Source organism: Salvelinus namaycush, chromosome 24 (genome assembly GCF_016432855.1).
Source record: "Salvelinus namaycush isolate Seneca chromosome 24, SaNama_1.0, whole genome shotgun sequence".
In the NCBI taxonomy this organism is placed as follows: domain Eukaryota; kingdom Metazoa; phylum Chordata; class Actinopteri; order Salmoniformes; family Salmonidae; genus Salvelinus; species Salvelinus namaycush.
In genome coordinates, this window is record NC_052330.1 from 23,291,873 (window position 1) to 23,313,925 (window position 22,053).

Consider the following 22,053-nt stretch of genomic DNA (forward strand, 5'->3'; position numbering starts at 1 on the left):
TCCAGTGATGATCCATGGCACGAAGCCTCCAGTGAAGATCCATGGCAAGAAGCCTCCAGTGAGGAGTCATGGCACGAAGCCTACAACGACGGCCTCCAGTCCGGAGCCTCCAGCGTACAAAGCCTCCAGTGATGATCCAGCGTACAAAGCCTCCAGTGATGATCCATGGCAAGAAGCCTCCAGTGATGATCCATGGCACGAAGCCTCCAGTGAAGATCCATGGCAAGAAGCCTCCAGTGATGATCCATGGCACGAAGCCTCCAGTGATGATCCATGGCACGAAGCCTCCAGTGAAGATCCATGGCAAGAAGCATCCAGTGAGGAGTCATGGCACGAAGCCTACAACGACGGCCTCCAGTCCGGAGCCTCCAGCGACGTTCTCCAGTCCGGAGCCTCCAGAGACGTTCTCCAGTCCGGAGCCTCCAGCGACGTTCTCCAGTCCGGAGTCTCCAGGGGACGGCCTCCAGTCCGGAGTCTCCAGGGGACGGCCTCCAGTCCGGAGTCTCCAGGGGACGGCCTCCAGTCTGGAGCCTCCATCGACGGTCTCCAGTCCGGAGCCTCCAGCGACGGCCCCCAGTCCGGAGTCTCCAGCGACGGCCTCCAGTCCGGAGCCTCCAGCGACGGTCTCAATCAGGGACAGCTGTCTATCGTTGTCTCTGATTGGGAACCATACTTAGGTAGCCCTTTTCCCTCCTTTTAAGTGTGGGAAGTTAACTTTGTTAGAGGCTTCATAGCCCTGTTAAGCTTCTTGGTCGTTTTGTATTGTTTTGTTGGCGACATTCAAATAAAAAGGAATATGTACGCTTACCACGCTGCACCTTGGTCTTCTTCCAGCATTGGCCGTGATACATTGGATAAAAGTAGAGACTCAGAGCTACAAAATGGTATATCATACAAAACATTTTTGAGGAACAATGGGAAAGTAATTCTACTTTGAAAGTTGATACACTTGTAAACTCACTTTTGAGAAAAGGGCCTTTGAATGTTTTGTTACCTACTAAAGAGCTCTCCTCTCTCTACACCCATTTAGCATTGTTCACACCCTCTTAAGCCAGCCCCACCCATCTCTAAGGATTCACATGAGGTTATGTGATAAAGACTAACAGTGGTAGTAGCCAACACTAAGGAAAAAGTCCAGATTAACAGAAAGTGTCCAGATAAAAATATTTTATAAATATTAGATGACACTTACCCAGACACACTCGTCTAAATTGATGGGTCATGTGAAAGAAAAACTATAACCCCCGGCCACATCCAGTGGTGGAAAAAGTACTAATTTGTCATACTTGAGTAAAAGTATAAACCACTTCGAATTCCTTATATTAAACCAGACGGCACAATTGTATTTTTTAAATTTTTATAAAAGACGGATAGCCAGGGGCACAATGTCCTTAAGTATCAAAAGTAAAAGATTAACCATTTCAACTTCCTTATATTTGTCACGATCGTCCATGGGTGAGAGAGTGGACCAAGGCGCAGCGTGTGTAAAATACATCTCTTTTATTTTAGAGAAGGGAAAAATACGCAACGAACACTATTACAAAACGAAACAAAACAACAAACGATCGTGAAGCTAAAGACGTAAGTGCAAACACAAGCTACAAACGTACAACATAGACAACTACCCACAAAAGCCTACTGCCTATGGCTGCCTTAAATATGGCTCCCAATCAGAGACAATGAATGACAGCTGTCTCTGATTGAGAACCAATCTAGGCAGCCATAGACATAACTAGACAACTATACTCTACTCTGCCCCATACACATACAACACCCCATAGACACTACAAAACACATACATTCCCCATGTCACACCCTGACCTAACTAAAAAACATAAAGAAAACAAAGAATACTAAGGCCAGGGCGTGACAGTACCCCCCCCCCCCCTAAAGGTGCGGACTCCGACCGCACAACCTGAAATAGAAAGGGGAGGGTCCGGGGTGGGCCCCATCATGGCGGCGGCTCGGGTGCGGGACGTGGCCCCCACTCCACCATTGTCAATACCCGCTTTGGTAGCCTCCTCCAAATGGCCACCCTCCAAATTAACCCCACCGGACTAAGGGGCAGCACCGGACTGAGGGGCAGCACCGGACTGAGGGGCAACACCGGAATGAGGGGCAACACCGGAATGAGGGGCAGCTCCGGAATGAGGGGCAGCTCCGGACTGAGGGGCAGCACCGGACTGGCTGGCGGATCCTGGCTGGCTGGCTGGCGGATCCTGGCTGAATGGCGGATCCTGGCTGGCTGGCGGATCCTGGCTGGCTGGCGGATCCTGGCTGGCTGGCGGATCCTGGCTGGCTGGCGGATCCTGGCTGGCTGGCTCTGGCGGATCCTGGCTGGCTGGCTCTGGCGGATCCTGGCTGGCTGGCTCTGGCGGATCCTGGCTGGATGACGGCTCTGGCTGGTCATGGCTGGATGACGGCTCTGGCTGGTCATGGCTCGCTGACGGCTCTGGCTGGTCATGGCTCGCTGACGGCTCTGGCTGGTCATGGCTCGCTGACGGCTCTGGCTGGTCATGGCTCGCTGACGGCTCTGGCTGGTCATGGCTCGCTGACGGCTCTGGCTGGTCATGGCTCGTTGACGGCTCTGGCTGGTCATGGCTCGCTGACGGCTCTGGCTGGTCATGGCTGGCTGACGGCTCTGGCTGGTCATGGTTGGCGGAAGGCTCTGGCTGATCCTGTCTGGCGGAAGGCTCTGGCTGATCCTGTCTGGCGGAAGGCTCTGGCTGATCCTGTCTGGCGGAAGGCTCTGGCTGATCCTGTCTGGCGGAAGGCTTTGGCGGCTCCTGTCTGGCGGAAGGCTCTGGCGGCTCCTGTCTGGCGGAAGGCTCTGGCGGCTCCTGTCTGGCGGAAGGCTCTGGCGGCTCCTGTCTGGCGGACGGCTCTGAAGGCTCATGGCAGACGGGCGGCTTTGCAGGCTCATGGCAGACGGGCGGCTTTGAAGGCTCAGTACAGACGGGCAGTTCATGCGGCGCTTGGCAGACGGACAGTTCAGACGGCGTTGGGCAGACGGGCAGTTCAGGCGCCATTGGGCAGACGGGCAGTTCAGGCGCCGTTGGGCAGACGGGCAGTTCAGGCGCCGCTGGGCAGACGGCAGACTCTGGCCGGCTGAGACGCACTGTAGGCCTGGTGCGTGGTACCGGAACTGGAGGTACCGGGCTAAAGACACGCACCTTCAGGCTAGTGCGGGGAACAACAACAGGGCACACTGGACTCTCAAGGCGTACTATAGGCCTGGTGCGTGGTACCGGCACTGGTGGTACCGGGCTGAGGGCACGCACAACAGGGCGAGTACGGGGAGAAGGAACAGTGCGTACAGGGCTCTGGAGACGCACAGGAGGCTTGATGCGTGGTGCCGGAACTGGAGGCACTGGGCTGGATACACGCACCACAGGGAGAGTGCGTGGAGGAGGAACAGGGCTCTGGAGACGCACTGGAAGCCTGGTGCGTGGTGTAGGCACTGGTGGTACTGGGCTGGAGCGGGGAGGTGGCGCCGGAAATACCGGACCGTGCAGGCGTACTGGCTCCCTTGAGCACTGAGCCTGCCCAACCTTACCTGGTTGTATACTCCCCGTCGCCAGACCAGTGCGGGGAGGTGGAATAACCCGCACCGGGCTATGTAGGCGAACCGGGGACACCATGCGTAAGGCTGGTGCCATGTAAGCCGGCCCGAGGAGACGCACTGGTGGCCAGATGCGTTGGGCCGGCTTCATGACATCCGGCTCAACGCTCAATCTAGCCCGGCCGATACGTGGAGCTGGAATGTACCGAACCGGGCTATGCACGCGTACAGGAGACACCATGCGCTCTACTGCGTAACACGGTGTCTGCCCGTACTCTCGCTCTCCACGGTAAGTACAGGGAGTAGGCGCAGGTCTCCTACCTGACTTCGCCACTCTCCCTTTTAGCCCCCCCCAAGAAATTTTTGGGGTTTACTCACAGGCTTCCTTGCTAGTCGAGTACCCTCATAACTCCGGTTCCTCTCTCCGGTTGCCTCTGCTCTCCTAATCGCCTCCAGCTGTTCCCATGGGAGGCGATCTCTTCCAGCCAGGATCTCCTCCCATGTGTAGCAACCCTTGCCGTCCAAAACATCCTCCCATGTCCACGAGTCCTGGTTTCTTTTCCGCTGTTGCTGGTTCCTCACACGCTGCTTGATCCATGGTTGGTGGTTAGTTCTGTCACGATCGTCCATGGGTGAGAGAGTGGACCAAGGCGCAGCGTGTGCAAAATACATCTCTTTTATTTTAGAGAAGGGAAAAATACGCAACGAACACTATTACAAAACGAAACAAAACAACAAACGATCGTGAAGCTAAAGACGTAAGTGCAAACACAAGCTACAAACGTACAACATAGACAACTACCCACAAAAGCCGACTGCCTATGGCTGCCTTAAATATGGCTCCCAATCAGAGACAATGAATGACAGCTGTCTCTGATTGAGAACCAATCTAGGCAGCCATAGACATAACTAGACAACTATACTCTACTCTGCCCCATACACATACAACACCCCTAGACACTACAAAACACATACATTCCCCATGTCACACCCTGACCTAACTAAAAAACATAAAGAAAACAAAGAATACTAAGGCCAGGGCGTGACAATATTAAGCAAACCAGATGGCACAATTGTATGATCTTTTATTGATGGATAGCCAGGGGCACACTCTAACACTCAAACATAATTTACAAACCAAGAATTTGTGTTTAGTGAGTCTGCCAGATCAGAGGCAGTATGGATAACCAGGGATATTATCGTAATAAGTGTTTGAATTGGACAATATTCTTGTCAAAATGTAACAAGTACTTTTGGGTATCAAGGAAAACGTATGGAGTAAAAAGTACATTATTTTCTTTCCGAATGTAGTGAAGTAAAAGTTGCCAAAAATATAAATAGTAAAGTAATGTACAGATACCACAAAAAACAACTTAAGTAGTACTTTAAAATATTTTTACTAAAGTACTTTACATCACTGCCCTAATGCCTTCCCACCACTACATTAGCATACTTTATATACTGTTCCACATGCACTTATCACATAGTATTCCATACATATGTTAAGGCCATGCAACCTCAGTTGAAACCTGAGTGAGGTGCACATGTACAGTACATAAACAGATGCACGCGCCATATATTTAAGTGGTGGACACTTGATACGGTCACATGATATTGTTGTGGTATGTCACAAAATCATGTTATGACCACACATATTAATATTCATTTTATATATCAATATTTTGCTAAGTCTTGCTAAGTGGATGGTCTCTACAGGTGTTAACGGTACAGCCAAATGGTTTCTTGCATAGTAGCAATATCAGAAATAGATAGTGTCAATATGAATAAAATATACAGTATGTACAAGAACAATATCAATAACGATATCAGTGATAAACAAGGTAGTTAAATGCATACAATCAGGGGTAAAGTGGCTGAGCGGCAGGATAACAAAAAATAGCTGCAACGTATGGCATGTGTGTTAGGAGAGTCATGTGAATAGAGGCACTGCAGATAGTTCTGATGACTGGTCCGTCCAAACCACGCATGAACAAGGGAATCTATATTCGGAGAGCCTGTTTCTGTCCTGCCCAACTCCCTGATCTTGTCAAAAAGATAGTTTGTCTAGCTGCGTCCAGTCCAGGTGGTGATTTTACAGGCAGACCATCTATGGGAGGAAGAATGTCAGCGTTGCGCAGCAGCTGAAACCTGGTCCCGACAGTCCGAACGTTCATTTGCGACAACACCAGGCTCCAGAGCATCGAAGCTGTAAAACAGGGAATAACAAAAAATCTGAAGACATTACAACCCTGCATAACGTCAATTCACCTCCGAAGTTTAGATAAGTATAACCTCATACAAATAAAAATTTGTTGACCTGAAGTGCTGGTACTGTTTGATTTGTGGCAGCGGCCTGAAGTATGGAGTCAGGTGTTGTTGCCAGCCATAGCTTTTCACCAGCACCGTACCATCCTCCAGTCCAACCAGCTGTGGGATGTTGACCCCTGTCACAGTGCTGTCCTTCACAACACCAGCAATCTCAGACAAAGTGTTCACTCTGGTCTTTCTGAAGCGCTGCTTGATGAGGCCGACGCACCGGTCAGGGGCAAACTTGGTGTGGCCTGTGATCAGGAAGTGAAGGTCCAGATTGTGGTGGAACTTATGCATAGTCCACCAGGCACAATACCAGAGCACAAATGTATTATTGTTTTGGCCACTGGAGTTATCACAATTCAGGTCCACACGAGTTTTCCCAATGCCATAGTTGGTGAAGAAATGGTGCATGTAGTTGATGACTGCACTGCTGCCTTTACTTGCTTGGGCCAGCTCTCTTTTTGATGACTATGACTGGTGGATTAGAGTCAGGCGTGTTCTACTGCTGAAAGACAAATTCCAGATACAAATATTTTTGCATTATACAATAGATGCGAAATGGCATTCTGAGATAAGATCACTACACACAGTTCATACAGGTAATTTTAGCTACTGTAGCTAGCCAGCCATCTAACATCAGCTGGCTAGCTAACAGAAAGCTTTAACTAGCAATACAAACCGATTGTCATAGCTAGCTAAAGTTAACCAATAAATTCAATGCTAGCTAGCTAACATTACGCTATAACTAACGATGCGAAATAGCATTCAGAGAAAACATCACTAATGTTACACATACGTTAATGTTAGCTAGCAAGCCAGCCACCTAACCTCAGCTAACGTTAGCTAGCTAACAGCAAGCTTTAACTTGGGATATTTTGTTTAGACATGTCACATTAACATTAGCTAGCTAGCATTTTTTTTTTACTATAATCCCAATCCATAGAGTAACGTTACTAGCAATACAAACCGATTGTCATAGCAAGCTAAAGTTAACCAAATAACATTAGGTTCATTGTTAGTAAGCCAGCCATCGTCAAACTCCAGCTGGCTAGCTAACAGCAAGCTTTTGCTTGCAATGAAAACAAACTTCCTATCTGACAAAATTAGAAGCGTGTAATATCTGAATCTGTAGCTAGATTCTTACCTGTATACATGGATGAAAGCTTCACGGCAGACTGCAACCCTTTTATCAGACATCCTGTGTTGTTTCCGTTTAATTTGCACAGCTTGTTTGGCCTGTTGTGTTCCACTGATTTCAAAACATGTTATGAAATGATAGTCAGCATTGCATGGCACGATCGTCGTCCAGAAAGTAGTCCATCACAACTTTTTCCCACTGACCTTTGTCGATAGCGCCTCATAAATTCAGGGCAGCAATGTTATTGAGAGCAGTAGCAACATATTTGCAGTTCTCCATGGCTAACATAATATCTTAAAAAAAACTGCAGTAGAAACTATTATTTATGCTTTACAAGCAGCTCATTTTATAGACACAAGATGTAACACCGACCAATCCAAACTCATCTCGGCATGTCCAGCCCACTCATTATCTCAGCCAATCATGGCTAGCGGGAAGGTTGCTGGCTTTTTCTGTGGCTAAACCAACTAGGCTCGTAATTTAACAATTGTATTTGTATTTACAGATGACATACACGTTTGACATTAAGGCACATGAAAGTTCACATGTTCGAGAAGGCATTTCTGCCAAAAAAATGCTTTTTGATAAAAAAATATATTTTTTAACGTTCAATAGGATCTCCTGTGAAGTCGTGACCTGCGACATACGCCTTGTTTCCTGAATCGGGTCACAAATGATTGTGCCATTATCCATTATATACTGTATATGATATAGGCACATTACGCACAACTGATAAGCATAAAAGCCCATAGATGTAGCTAGCTATATGCTCTCTTGGGTAAATAATGAAACTAGCCAGTAGGCTAATCTTTTTGAGTGTGAACTGTACAGTCGTGGCCAAAAGTTTGAGAATGACACAAATATACATTTTCACAAAGTCTGCTGCCTCAATTGTATGATGGCAATTTGCATGTACTCCAGAATGTTATCAAGAGTGATCAGATGAATTGCAAAGTCCCTCTTTGCCATGCAAATTAACTGAATCCCCAAAAAACATTTCCACTGCATTTCAGCCCTGCCACGTTAACACAGGTGTGAGTGTTTGGTGAGGACAAGGCTGGAGATCACTCTGTCATGCTGATTGAGTTCGAATAACAGACTGGAAGCTTCAAAAGGAGGGTGGTGATTGGAATCGTTGTTCTTTCTCTGTTCACCATGTTTACCTGCAAGGAAACACGTGCCGTCATCATTGCTTTGCACAAAAAGGGCTTCACAGGCAAGGATATTGCTGCCCGTAAGATTGCACCTAAATCAACCATTTATCATCAAGAACTTCAAGGAGAGCGGTTCAAATGTTGTGAAGAAGGCTTCAGGGCGCCCAAGAAAGTCCAGCAAGTGCCAGGACCGTCTCCTAAAATTGATTCAGCTGCGGGATCGGGGCACCACCAGTACAGAGCTTGCTCAGGAATGGCATCAGGGGGGTGTGAGTGCATCTGCACGCACAGTGAGGCGAAGACTTTTGGAGGATGGCCTGGTGTCAAGAAGGGCAGCAAAGAAGCCACTTCACTCCAGGAAAAACATCAGGGACAGACTGATATTCTGCAAAAGGTACAGGGATTGGACTGCTGAGGACTGGGGTAAAGTCATTTTCTCTGATGAATCCCCTTTCCGATTGTTTGGGGCATCCGGAAAAAAGCTTGTCCGGAGAAGACAAGATGAGCGCTACCATCAGTCCTGTGTCATGCCAACAGTAAAGCATCCTGAGACCATTCATGTGTGGGGTTGCTTCTCAGCCAAGGGAGTGGGCTCACTCACAATTTTGTCTCAGAACACAGCCATAAATAAAGAATGGTACCAACACATCCTCCGAGAGCAACTTCTCCCAACCATCCAGGAACAGTTTAATGACGAACAATGCCTTTTCCAGCATGATGGAGCACCTTGCCATAAGGCAAAAGTGATAATTAAGTGGCTCGGGGAACAAAACATCAACATTTTGGGTCCATGGGCAGGGAACTCTCCAGACCCTAATCCCATTGAGAACTTGTGGTCAATCCTCAAGAGGCGGGTGGACAAACAAAACTCCACAAATTCTGACAAACTCCAAGTGTTGATTATGCAAGAATGGGCTGCCATCAGTCAGGATGTGGCCCAGAAGTTAATTGACAGCATGCCAGGGCAGATTGCAGAGGTCTTGAAAAAGAAGGGTCAACACTGCAAATATTGACTCTTTGCATCAACTTCATTTAATTGTCAATAAAAGCCTTTGACACTTATGAAATGCTTGTAATTATACTTCAGTATTCCATAGTAACATCTGACAAAAATATCTAAAGACACTGAAGCAGCAAACTTGGTGGAAATAAAAATTTGTGTAATTCTCAAAACCTTTGGCCACGACGGTATTACTGTACTGTATTGTATTATACTGTATTATATGGACTGGAATTAAGCACATCATTCAACCCATGATAAAGCAGAAGAGAACATGCAATTCTGGTGCAGCACATGCGACCTACAAAGTTATAAGTAGGCTATAGGCTAGTGAATTTGATTTAAATGTTGAAATATAATAGGGCCGATTTGTATAATTAGTTGGCTGATGCATATATAGCTTTCATAATGATTCCTCTAGTTCTACAGCCTACCTTCTCTTTCTCTCTCTATTGTTGTTTCATTCTTTCATCGCTTTCAACAATTAAATTAAATAAGATTTGTTGTCCTTATCATCATTCTAGTGACATACTTGAATAATATAGGACTAGAATTAGATGCAGAAGACTTTCACTTCTCTTCACCAAGATTGAATGGTTATGAGTCTGAATAAATTACTTCTATAGCCTACCGCCATCATGCGTTCGCTCTTATTTCACACTATCCAAGTTTGCAAGTAAGCATTTCACTGTAAGTTCTACACCTGTTGTATTCGGCGCATGTGACCAATAAAATTTGATTTGATCCGTGAGTTCTGTTGGCTGCTGTATTTAACATTCAGCAAAAAAGAGCTTGCGTTCCTCTTCGAATAGTCTATTGCTATAAGAAATGCTAAAAAAAAGAATGTCCAGCAAGCTATTCTAGTCTAGCTTTTCCTGCATGGGACTCCAAGAGCTAAGGAGCGTTTTTTTTTATGGCGAGGCCAGCGGAGCACAGGTGCTTGCGTAATATGAAAGAGACAGAGGCTATAAGTTAGAAGCTTATTACGCATAACCCATCATTAATTAGCTAAAAAGAAGGCTAATACTGCATTGAACGTATTACCCGAGAACGGTAGGCTTGGACAGTTATATATCAATATAGAACAGGATTATCTATTTTGGATGCAATTTGAATGAAGTTTATGCAGAGAGATAAAGACTGTTAAAGAGTGCTCCTGCCTGCACTGATTTAAAGCAACTTTATTAAAGTGATAGGCTGTTTTAAAACACTGCATCTGCGAAGAGCACGTGATGCCACGGCGCTGAGCAGACGTTGACAAACCGAGCTCTTCAAAGTTATTCTATTATTACCTAAATAACAACGTTGAAAAAATATCCTAACATCGGCTGATAAATTGTCAAGTACTTACCTTCCCAAAGAGCCATGGACCTCCGACCGAGAGGCAAGAAGGACGACCAAAACGTCATTGATTCCCAAGATAACGATAACGCTACAGCTAGCAAGATTAGCATTAGCCCTCATAACTCAAACGACAGTTCCAGACTGTTGCTCTCGGCCTCTTGCGAGCCTGCCGACATGCTGGCTACTCTCCTCCGGGAAATTCAGGATGGTAACAAAGGTCTTTCTATGAAAATCGATAAGAAAACGGCTGAACTCCATTCTTCCATTGACGACCTGAAATCCTCCATAAATGATCTCCTTTTGAGAACGACTGAGGCAGAGTTGCGCATTAGCACAGTTGAAGACACCATCGCTCGACATGACCAGGTCTTGATACAACTGCAAAAGGACAATGCCTACCTCAAAAACAAGGTAGATCAGATGGAGAACCAGAGCAGACGTAGTAATATCCGTGTGGTGGGATTGAAAGAGGACAGCGAGGGCCGTGACCCGGTCCGTTTCTTCACTCAATGGATCCCGGATGTCCTAGGCATAATCAACTTCACCAAGCCACTGGAAATCGAACGCGCCCACAGAACATCAGCGCCGAAACCCCGGCCAGATGAGCCCCCACGGGCCGTCCTGATCAGGTTCCTCCGTTTCCAAGACAGAGAGAAGGTACTGCAACTCGCAAGAGCCAAAGGGGACATCACCATTGATGGCAAGAGGGTCAGCCTTTTCCCGGATATGAGCGCGGATCTCGCAAGACGTCGCAAGCAGTTCAGACCTGCCGCCAAAGCACTGAAGGAGAAGAACATCACCGGCTACCTCATCCACCCTGCGCGGATGAAAGTTCAGTACAAAGGCCGAAGCCATCTCTTCAACACACCGGGAGAAGTGTACACTTTTCTCAAAGAACCGAGCAACGTCTGAGCCAGGACGGTCTCTTTGGGGGATAAGATGCAGTTTGTTTGTTTTCTCTTATCCGGACTGAACCGCTGATATCCTCCGGTCGCTATAATTGATTTGTACATTTTCAACTAACCGTATCTTTCTGGGGTGAGTCTATTACATTTACAGGAGAGTATATTTTGGTTTAGTCCATATCACTGGGCGAAGCAAATAAGTGGGTTTAGGCCCACTGCTTTCCCCCTCATTTATGTTAATCTTTCGAAAAGAGACTCAAGCAACCCTTACTGTGGGCAGTAAATATTCAGCCATAAATGTCTATTCACAACGTTTGTTTTCAATTTAGAGAGCTCGCAGGTTTTAGTTTACGCCAAGGTTTAGCTAGTAAGAGCAAGATGGAAAGCGAGCAGCAACGTATCTCTACAAGTGTATTCATGTTTGATTGTTGGGATTGTGGTTTTAGTCTAACAATCGGGGTGGGTGGGATTCTTTATTTTTTTCCCCTTTTTTCTATGTTTATTGTTTCCTTCCTAAAGAGACACATAGGTCACTTCTGTGTTCAAACCAAAGTTGAAACATTTCCTAACTATCTACATATGATAGATTTCCATTCAGTTACATATTTGAAACCCAACTATGCTTAATCCACTAAAATATGTCACATTCAACGTAAAAGGTCTTAACAGCCCGATTAAAAGGAAGAGAGTCTATACATACCTTAAGAAATTAAAGGCTGACATTGTGTTTTTACAAGAAACACATCTTACAGCCAGTGAACACAAGAAATTGAAGAGGGAATGGGTAGGACAAGTTTTTGCGTACTCTTTTAACTCCAAAGCAAGAGGAACTGCAATTTTGATAAGTAGACACATCCCCTTCTGCGTCAACAACACCATCTCTGATCCCTCTGGCAGGTTTGTTTTGGTGCAGGGGCATATGTTTTCAGAGTCTTGGACCCTATTGAATATCTATGCTCCTAACTTCGATGACCATATGTTTATTCAGAATGTCTTCCTTCAGGTTGCTCAAGCACCACCAGGATGGTTACTGGTTGGAGGAGATTTTAATTTTTGTTTAGATACAGTTCTTGATAGGTCCTCTGATAAACCCTCACTTCTTACCAAAGCCAGCAAGCTCACCATGTCATTCATGAAAGATCTCAATTTACTAGACATCTGGAGACAGTTGCACCCACAGGATAGGGACTACTCTTTTTATTCACACCCACACAAGACACACACACGCATAGATAACTTTTTACTGTCGACACAACTGTTTCATAGAGTGTTAGATGTCGAGTATCTCCCCAGATTACTTAGTGACCATTCTCCCCTGGTATTATCAATCTCCATTCCTACCAAGGTAAATGGAGCATATAGATGGAGACTAAATTCTACACTCCTAAAGCAACCTGAATTCTGTGCATTCATCAAAGAGCAGATCAATATTTTCACTTTGACAAACAAACCCTCTGCTCCTGACAGTTTCATTCTTTGGGACACATTGAAGGCCTATCTGAGGGGACAGATCATTTCCTATACTAAAGGGCTGAAGAGAAAACACGGTGCGGAACTGAGTGCCCTTGAATCTGAAATCTCAGAGCTAGAGAAAACCTACCAAAGAGGCCCGACTAAAGATCTATACAGGCTTTTGGTAAATACAAAACTGAAATATAATATTCTGAACACATATCAAGCTGAGAGGGCCATCACTAAATCAAAACAGCGTTATTACAAGCTTGGAGAGAAAGCTCACAAAGTATTGGCATGGCAACTGAAAGCAGAGGAAAGTAAGAGGACAATTAATGCTATAGAAACTCTTACTAATGAGATATCTTTCGACCCTACTGAAATTAATAATACTTTTAAGAAATACTATGAAGACCTCTACACTTCCCAATCAAGCGATGATCTATCAGAGATCGACTCCTTTCTCTCCTCTCTCAACCTCCCATGCCTGTCAGGGGAAGACAGCGAGCGCCTGAGTGAACACTTCTCAGTTCCTGAATTGTTGGGGGCCATTAAATCCTTACCTTCTAATAAATCTCCTGGGGAGGATGGCTTCCCTCCAGAGTTCTATAAAGAATTTAGGGAGCTGTTGGTCCCCTACCTTATGGAGGTACTCAAAAAAGCCAGGGAAGACAACTGCTTTCCAGAGTCTTTCTCTCAAGCAGTGATTACTGTAATCCACAAGAAAGGGAAAAATCCACTAAAGTGCGCCTCATATAGACCAATCTCTCTCCTTAACACAGATTGTAAACTGGTCACCAAGATGCTATCTAAGAGACTGGAGTCATGTCTTCCACTGCTGTTCAACCCAGATCAGACTGGCTTCATAATTAATAGATTGTCCTCCAATAATCTCAGAAGGTTCTTTGATATAATTCACCTTGCTAACAAAAACAAAATACCTAGTGTCGCAGTCTCCCTCGACGCTGAAAAGGCCTTTGATAGGGTTGAATGGCCATACCTCTTTCGCGTCTTGGAAATGTTTGGTTTAGGTACCGTGTTTGTAAATTTGATAAAATCAATCTACAAATCTCCTAAAGCTAGGATTGCTACCAATGGGATTACTTCCTCCTCTTTCCCTCTCTATAGGGGGAACAGACAAGGCTGCCCAATTAGCCCCCACCTCTTTGCCCTCGCCATCGAACCGTTGGCTGAGGCTATTAGAACGTGCCCTGACATACATGGCTTTGAGGTGGGCCCCCATACCCATAAATGATCACTCTTTGCGGATGACCTTATCTTATTTCTAACAAACCCAGAACACTCCCTCTCTCACTTGCAGATCCTACTACAGTGTTATAGTTCTTTCTCTGGATATAAGGTCAATTTTGATAAAAGCGAAATCTTACCGTTGCCTGTCTTTGACCATCATACCATCAAGCACAAGTTTCCTTTTAGATGGTCGCCTATGGGCTTCACATATTTGGGCATAATGGTGGATGGTAACCTGAACAACCTCTATAAACTCAATCTGGCCAGTTTGTTGCAAAAGGTGGAGGGTGACCTTTGTAAATGGATGGACTTACCTCTCACTCTACTGGGTAGAATCAATGTAATTAAAATGAATGTCCTGCCCAGATTTCTATATCTGTTTCAATCTCTCCCTATCCCTGTTCCCGCAGCATTCTTTTCCTCTCTCGACAAGCTGACCAGACGGTTTATCTGGCACGGCAAAACCCCTAGGGTTGGCCTGGATAAACTGACCCTGGATTACAGTCAAGGGGGCTTAAACCTCCCCAATTTTAGAATGTACTACTGGGCAGCACAGTCTAGGTTTCTGGCTCAGAGGTTTGACAAGAGTCCCTCTCCCTCATGGTTGAACATTGAAAGCTTGAGGTAAATGATGACACTGGGGCAGAATTGTTTTACAAATGGGACAGAAAATCTATAAAAACCATCACAGACAACCCTTTAATCATACATTCTGTCCTGGCATGGTGCAAACTGCATGAGCTGTTCAGACGAGGGGGATTCCTTTCCCCTAAAACCCCTTTATGGAACAATAGATTGATTCCTATGTTTTTCCAGAATAGTAACTTTAGACCATGGTCTGATAAGGGGATCACTCTTCTGGAACATTGTTACGAGGAGGGAGTTCTTATGTCTTTTGATCAGCTGAAACAGAAATACCACTTGCCTAACAGGGACTTCTTTAGCTACCTACAACTACGAAACTTTATTAGGGTGTCTCTCAAGGGACAATGGAACCTACCTAAGATGTCACCTATTGAACAACTCTGCCACGCAGACCAACCACTGGTCAAGACCATTTCCCGTGTTTACGATGCTCTTATGTCAGGACTAACACTGCCTGGGCTAGATAAACCCCGACTTAGATGGGAAAAAGATCTGGGTATTGATCTTGATAAGGGTCTATGGAGTGACCTATGCAGGGATGGTGTTACATCCACATTGAACTCCAGATACAGACTGATCCAGTTTAATTTCCTCCATCAGCTCTATATCACCCCATCTAGACTGCACAAGTTCAACCCTGATATCTCCTCCCTATGTTTTAGATGTGGCTCAGATGAAGGAACATTCCTCCATTCCACTTGGCAGTGTTCAAAACTACACGGTTTCTAGCAGGGGGTATGCGATACCATATCCTCAATTCATGGGGTTGCATTCCCTTTAGACCCGGAGGTCTGTCTACTGGGCAACTTTACTAACACCAATCTTAGGCAAAGCCATACTTTAAAGCTAACAGAAATATTGCTAACGATTGCCAAGAAATGTATCGCCTTGAAATGGAAATTGGATTCCCCCCTGCCAGTTGCAATGTGGCTTTCAGAAGTTAATAGTTGTATCCCACTGGAGAAAATTACTTACCGCTTGAGGAATAAGTTAAATACATTTTACAGAATTTGGCAACCTTTTATTGACTATATGGAGAATCTCCCCCCACATCACATTGAATGAATCTCTATATTATCCTTATATAATGTTTCACACGTAATGTATAATATGTAGCCTACGGCAGGTGACCATATGATCCAATGTCTCATTATATATTTTTTTATTGTATGTTTGTATATATAATTATAATTTGTTTTATTTTTTCTTTCTTTGTTACGCTCATCTGTTACTGTCACTTTGTCCTATTGTTGTCTAATATCTTTTCACGTTTGTCTTGAATGTTGTTAATTGGAAAATGCAAAAAAATAATAAAAAAAAATAAAAACACTGCATCTGCAAAAAAAAATTAAAATATCTTTGCAATTAAATAACAAGGTGACCCCTGAAAGCCAGATGGAGATGGATAAATTAGATAACCATTCGGCCTTTATAAATAAAGAAAATATATATTAATCTAGCATAGGCTATGCTGCAACGATTGTAGGCATACCTGTCACAAGAAAAAAAAAGTTAGCATGATGAGATGATAGGTCTACATGTAAATGCTTACACAGGGACTTTAATGCAGGGAAACTTAAATCAGTTTAAACCTAAAAAAATTCTAGTCCACACACAGAGATGGGTACAAAGCTCTCCCTCGCCCTCCATTTGTCAAATCTGACCATAATTCTATCCGGACGACTGTGTGATCATGCTCTCCGCAGCCGATGTGAGTAAGACCTTTAAACAGGTCAACATTCACATTCACAGACAGATTGCCAGGACGTGTACTGCGAGCATGCGCTGACCAACTGGCAAGTGTCTTCACTGACATTTTCTGTAATACCTGTAATACCAACATGTTTCAAGCAGACCATCATAGTCCCTGTGCCCAAGAACACTAAGGTAACCTGCCCAAATGACTACCAACCTGCAGTACTCATCTGTAACCATGACATGTTTTGAAAGACTGGTCATTGCGCACATCAACACCATTATCCCAGAAACCCTAGACCCACTCCAATTTGCATACCGCACTAACCGATCCACAGATGATGCAATCTGTATTTCACTCCACACTGCCCTTTCACACCTGGACAAAGTAACACCTATGTGAGAATGCTATTCATTGACTACAGCTCAGCGTTCAAAACCATTGTACCCCCAAAGCTCATCACTAAGCTAAGGACCCTGGGACTAAACACCTCCCTCTGCAATTGGACCCTGGACTTCCTGATGGGCTGCCCCCAGGTGGTAAGGGTAGGTAACAACACATCCGCCACGCTGATCCTCAACACAGGGGCCCCTCAGGGGTGCGTTCTCAGTCACCTCCTTAACTTCTTTGGGGTAGGGGGCAGTATTTTCACGTCTGGATGAAAAGCGTGCCCAGAGTAAACTGCCTGCTACTCAGGCCCAGATGCTAAGATATGCATATTATTGGTAGATTTGGATAGAAAACACTCTGAAGTTTCTAAAACTGTTTGAATGATGTCTGTGAGTATAACATAACTCATATGGCAGGCGAAATCCTGATAAAAAATCCAACCAGGAAGTGGGAAATCTGAGGTTTTTAGTTTTTCAACTCTTTGCTTATCCAAGATACAGTGGAAAGGGGTAATGTTGCACTTCCTAAGGCTTCCACTAGATGTCAACAGTCTTTGGAACCTTGTTTGATGCTTCTACTGTGAAGTGGGGCCGAATGAGAGGGGATTGAGTAAGGTCTGCCATGAGCTGAACATGCGCTGACCATGCGCGTTCACGTGAGAGCGAGCTCTGTTCCAACGCATTTCTGAAGACAAAGGAATTCTCCGGTTGGAACATTGTTGAAGATTTATGTTAAAAACACCCTAAAGATTGATTCTATACTTAGTTTGACATGTTTCTACGGACTGTAATATGACTTTTCGTCTGAACTTTTGCCTGGACCGGCCCGCGCGTCGTGAGTTTAGATTGTGTACTGAACTCGCGAACAACAAGGAGGAATTTGGACATAAATGATGGACATTATCGAACAAAACAAACATTTATTGTGGAACTGGGATTCCTGGGAGTGCATTCTGATGAAGATCATCAAAGGTAAGTGAATATTTATAATGCTATTTCTGACTTCTGTTTACTCCAACATGGCGGATATGTCTTTGGGTTGATTTGTCGTCTGAGCGCCGTACTCAGATTATTGCATGGTTTCCTTTTCCGTAAAGTTTTTTTGAAATCTGACACAGCGGTTGCATTAAGGAGAAGTGGATCTAAAATTCCATGTATAACACTTGTATTTTCATCAACATTTATGATGACTATTTCTGTAAATTGATGTGGCTCTCTGCAAAATCACCGGATGTTTTGGAACTACTGAACATAATGCGCCAATGTAAACTCAGATTTTTTTATAAATATGAACTTTACCGAACAAAACATACATGTATTGTGTAACATGAAGTCCTATGAGTGTCATCTGACGAAGATCATCAAAGGTTAGTGATTAATTTTATCTATATTTCTGCTTTTGTGACTCCTCTCTTTGGCTGGAAAAATGGCTGTGTTTTTCTGTGACTTGGCTCTGACCTAACATAATCGTTTGGTTTGCTTTCGTTGTAAAGCCTTTTTGAAATCGGACACTGTGGCTGGATTTACAACAAGTGTATATTTAAAATGGTGTAAAATACATGTATGTTTGAGGAATTTTAATTATGGGATTTCTGTTGTTTTGAATTTGGCGCCCTGCAGTTTCACTGGCTGTTGACGAGGTGAGACGCTACCGTCCCACATACCCTAGAGAGGTTAACTCCATGTTCACTCATGACTGCACGGCCAGGCATGACTCCAACACCATCATTAAGTTTGCTGATAACACAACAGTGGTAGGCCTGATCACCGAAAACGATGAGACAGCTTATAGGGAGGAGGTCAGAGACCTGACCATGTGGTGCAAGGACAGAAACCTCTCCCTCAACGTGATCAAGAAAAAAGAGATGATTGTGGACTACAGGAAAAGGAGGACCGAGCACGCCCACATTCTCATCGACGGGGCTGCAATGGAGCAGGTTGAGAGCTTCAAGCTCCTTGGCGTCCACATCACCAACAAACTAATATGGTCCATGCACACCAAGACAGTCGTGAAGAGGGCACAACAAAACCTATTCCCCCTCAGGAGACTAAAAAGATTTGGTATGGGTCCTCAGATCCTCAAAAGGTTTTACAGCTGCACCATCAAGTGCATCCTGACGGGTTGCATCACTGCCTGGTATGGCAACTGTTCTGCTTCCGACCGCAAGGCAGTAAAGAGGGTAGTGCGTACAGCCCAGTAGACACTGGGGCCAAGCTTCCTGCCATCCAGGACCTGGACCAGGCGGTTTCAGAGGAAGGCCCTAAAAATTGTCAAAGACTCCGGCCACCATAGTCATAAACTGTTCTCTCTGCTACTGCATGGCAAGCGGTACCGGAGCGCCAAGTCTAGTTCCAAGAGGCCTCTAAACAGCTTCTACCCCCAAGACATAAGACTCCTGAACAACTATTCAAATGGCTACCTCTTCTACACTGCTGCTACTCTGTTATTATCTATGCATTGTCACTTTACCTACATGTACATATTACTTCAATTAACGCGGCACCGGTGCCCCCGCACCTTGATTCTGTACCGGTACCCCTGTATTTAGCCCCGCTATTGTTATTTACTGCTGTTCTTTCATTATTTGTTATTCTTATCTCATACTTTTTTGGTGGAATTTTCTTAAAACTGCATTGTTGGTTAAGGGCTTGTAAGTAAGCATTTCACTGTAATGTCTACACCTGTTGTATTCGGCGCATGTCACAAATCAAATTTGATTTGATTTGAGTCAGGAATCAGTTGCAGAAGGTGAGTTTAATAATAATCATGAAGCTAAAACAAAACAGGAGAAGTGTATTGAACTTAACCAAAACCAATACTGGCTGATGACTAAGGCTTACTGAGGGCTAAATGAAGGGAGAGTAATCAGTGACAGTACACCCCTCCCCTCTAATCGCAGGATGACGCCAGCCAGGGGGACAGCCCTGAGGGTGAGGAGCGGGTTGATCCGGGTGGCGAAGGTGGAATTCTCAGATGATGTGGAACCAAAATGTTGTCTACTGGAACCCAACACCACTCCTAGACCGTACCCCTCCCAGTCCACAAGGTACTGGAGCCAACCCCCACGACGTCAGAAGTCCAGGAGGGATCTGATGGCAAAGGCAGGGCTTCGTGCGATGTCCAAAGGGAGGCAGAGGGGTGTTGTGGGAGACGACATCAGCCAGGGGACTAGGAACCACCGTCCTGAGAACGGAACTAACCATTTTTGAAGAGGCAGTATTCTGCAACGTATACGCAGGGAGTCAGGCAACAGGTGAGTTTAATCATCCATCATCATCATCATCATCATGAAGCTAATACAAAACAAGAGAAGCGTACTGAACGTAACCAAAACCAATACTGCCTGATGACTGAGACTCACTGAAGGCTAAATGAAGGGAGAGTAATCAGGGTGGTGATGAAGTCCAGGTGTGCTCAATGATGGGGAGCAGGTGTGCGCAATGATGGTTGCCAGCTGTGCGCAATGTGGGTCTCCAGGACCGGTGGTCACAGGAGCGGGGGAGCAGGAGTAGACGTGAAACTACACATGAATGGTGAACTGCGCTCCATACCGAGATGGGCTGTCTCTCCCCACCCTGAGTGTTAATTAATCATGCAGATGCCGTAAAGAAGCCAGATTTAGACATTGCATATAATTGAACAGTTCTATTTCACGCCATGCTGTTCATATAAATAATGTATTTCTAATTTCGGTAACCAGGTTCCCCCCATTAAACCCTACTTCCGATCCCCCTCCTTCTTTGTCTCCCCATAACATGCTGACCAGGCAGCACGCATGATCGATCACGCGCATGTTGATTTTGTCTACCCACACCAGACACGATCAGGACACGCAGGTTGAAATATCAAAACTAACTCTGAACCAACTATATTAACTTGGGGACAGATCGAAAACATTAAACATTTATGGCAATTTAGCTAGCTAGGTTGCTGTTGCTAGCTAATTTGTCCTGGGATATAAACATTGGGTTGTTTTACCTGAAATGCACAAATACTCCGACAATTAATCCACAGATAAAAGGGTAAATTATGGGTAAACGGATTTCGTTTCTAGTAATCTCTTCTCCGTCAGGCTTCTTATCCTGTTGAGGACAGAGGGCGCTGTTTTCACTTTGGGGGAAAATCGTGCCCAATTTAAACGGCCTCGTACTCAATTCTTGCTCGTACAATATGCATATTATTATTACTATTGGATAGAAAACACTCTCTAGTTTCTAAAACCGTTTGAATTATATCTGTGAGTAAAACAGAACTCCTTTTGCAGCAAACTTCCTGATAGGAAGTGGAAAATCTGAAATTGATGCACTGTTCTAGGGGCTGCCTATTAAAGTCCTTGATATTTATTAGTTTAGATGCACTTCATACGTCTTCCACTAGATGTCGACAAGCAGTGAAAGAAGAAATTGAGTGTGTAACTTGATCTGGGCTCGAATTATAGCTCTTGGCATGACGTGTCACCAGTTTCCTGTTTTCTGGAGAGCGCGAGGAGGGACCTGGATTTGCCTTCTGATAAGCTGACGTTATGGACGACTAATATCTCCGGCTTTGATTTTATTTGATACATGTGACAATATCATCGTAAAGTATGTTTTTTCAATATAGTTTAATCAGATTATTGAAATTTTTTCGGGAGTTTTGCCGTGTTCCGTTCTCTTCCGTTTGTTGACGATGGAGAGATTCGTGCCACTTGGCAAGTGTGCTTGCTAAATCGAGAGGGAAAAAGGCCGTTCTAAAACCAAACAACGATTGTTCCCGACAAAGGACCCCTTGTACAACATTCTGATGGAAGATCAGCAAAAGTAGGACCCATTCTATGATGTTATTTCATATATCTGTCGTACATGTGAACTAGTCGTTTGCGCCCAGCTATTGGGTACTCTGTCGCTATACCTAAGCTGGATGTCGTAATGAAGTTATTTTTAGAATTCTAACACGGCGATTGCATTAAGAACTAGTGTATCTATCATTTCCTATACAACAAGTATTTTTTAGTTATGTTTATGAATAGTTATTTGGTCAGAATATGTGTGTCAGAAAAAGTGTCCGAAAAATATCCGGACGTTGTGGGAAAAAGATGCTACGTTAGCACAACGTTAGCACAATGTATAACCACTGATTTCAGCTCTAAATATGCACATTTTCGAACACAACATAAGTGTATGTATAACCTGATGTTATAGGACTGTCGTCTGATGAAGCTTAT